This window comes from Mastomys coucha, unplaced genomic scaffold (genome assembly GCF_008632895.1).
Source record: "Mastomys coucha isolate ucsf_1 unplaced genomic scaffold, UCSF_Mcou_1 pScaffold22, whole genome shotgun sequence".
Lineage (NCBI taxonomy): Eukaryota > Metazoa > Chordata > Mammalia > Rodentia > Muridae > Mastomys > Mastomys coucha.
The window spans coordinates 170,199,155-170,200,968 of record NW_022196905.1 but is presented as its reverse complement, the minus strand read 5'-3'; the positions used below and the strand labels follow the sequence as shown (position 1 = coordinate 170,200,968).

The 1,814-nt window shown below is 42.3% G+C and overlaps 1 protein-coding gene across 10 annotated transcripts in view; it reads left to right on the top strand.

Moving 5' to 3' along the window:
* The window catches only part of Unc5d (unc-5 netrin receptor D), a 533,275-nt gene that overhangs the window by 309,134 nt on the left and 222,327 nt on the right, over window positions 1-1,814 (top strand). The window lies entirely within an intron of this gene.

Here is a 1,814-nt window from a genome sequence, read left to right as displayed (position 1 = left end):
CCCCCGCCCGGCAAGAAACTGCCTTTTGTTTTGATTTAAAGGTACTTCATTTTCCTTGTGCTTTTCTCCTCCCTCCCCCACTTCGCTAACAGACTCTTCCATTTCTATGCCCTGGTTCCATCATGCTTTCTGTTTATCATTGACAGGATGGGACCTTGTTACATATCAGGCAGATGTCACTCAAGCCCTTTAGCTATGCACAATGATGGTGGAAATGCAACCATACCATCACCTCTAAAAGCTCATGCTTCTTTGCTCTCAAGAAATCCACAGATTGCAGGATGCAAATCTTTAAAAAAAAAAAAAAAAGAATTCAACATATTGGAGCTTTCCACCAGAGGCGATATAGATGGTTAAGAGACCATCTAGGATGAGTGTTGTGTGGAACCTCCTCTAAACTTAGGAAGCCTCCCTCATATTACATGATGTTTTATGTGTCCACAACGTCTCTTGTCACATATTATGAAGAAAGTGTTTTGGCTGGGTGGCATGGATGTTCTCCATGTCATTAGTTCACCTCTGTTCTTATTTACCATTTAAGCTCTGTGGCCAGCAGAGGCAGACTGCTGTCCCACTTCTTCCCTGCAGAGCCTTGGCTCATTTGAATTGGAATGACCCCACTGCAACTCCAGGCTTCTTTTCTGCTACTTTCTTTTGTTTTTTGTTTGTTTTTGTTTTTGTTTTCAGATGAAATAGATTCTTCTCTAGTACAATTTGAAAGTACGTTCTTCTTCCATACAACATATCCTGAGCAGTTTCCCTCCCTGTACTCCTCCTAGCTCCAATCACCTCCCCTCTCCCCCAGACCCATCCCCCCTCTGCTTTCCTTCAGAAAAAAAGCAGGCTCCAACAAACAACAACCAATCACAACAGAACAGGATACAGTAAGACAAGGCAAATTCTTCTGAATTCTTTTGTATGGTAAAGGTAAAAAAAAATCTAAATTAGGCATTTAATTTTTCTTCAATTCTTTCACATATTAGACTTATTTCCATAATCAGGAATAAACAAATTGAGCACAGGGATAGGCATTTTATTGTGAAAAACCTCAGTTTTAGTTTATAAGGGAGAAGCAGGGGACACCCACCAAATGGTCCATCTATAAACCGTGGATGTAAATGGTTGACTCTCATGGCTCGAAGTCATGGGATGTTTTTGTCTACATCATAGGCATAGAAGAACATATCCCACCTTTGGGAGATGTGCACATACAGTGAGTGAAGATCTCTAGGGCTCACTGTGGTGCTGGAAGACCAGTGTCAGCCAGTGTCTGTGGGACAGAAAGGCATGAGAACTAGAGACTGGGACCTTGTTTGCCATTAAGTAACTAAAGTAGCTAGGAGACATATCCCCTTGCATCCCTGACACTCCATGAAGGTTAGCCATCCTTCCCATAGAAGGACCCCAGTGGTCTTTGGTCAGAAGAATGAAGGAGTTTGAGCTCCATAGTTAGAAGTACCAAGCATATTCCTAAGTATTAGAAGCAAAATGCAGGTTCATAAAAATCTCATTAAAAGGTTAAGTCTTCAGCTATATCCCAGCTCAGATGTTTCTTTTCTGATGTTTCTACAACCCTTGCCCTGTCTACTCATACCACTACTCTGAGAGTTTTCCTTGTTCCTCTGCCTGGGTTATTAGACTTATAGACCAACATGTCTGCCTCGTGTCTGTCCTGTCCATTTGTTTTGAATCCCATAGGCTTTGCTCTCAACCTTTGATGCCACTATTTGGGCCATTTCTTGAATTCTTGGATTCCTGGTCTGGTCTCTGTCTCTGTCTCTGTCTCTGTCTTGTCTCCCTCCCTCCCTCCTCTC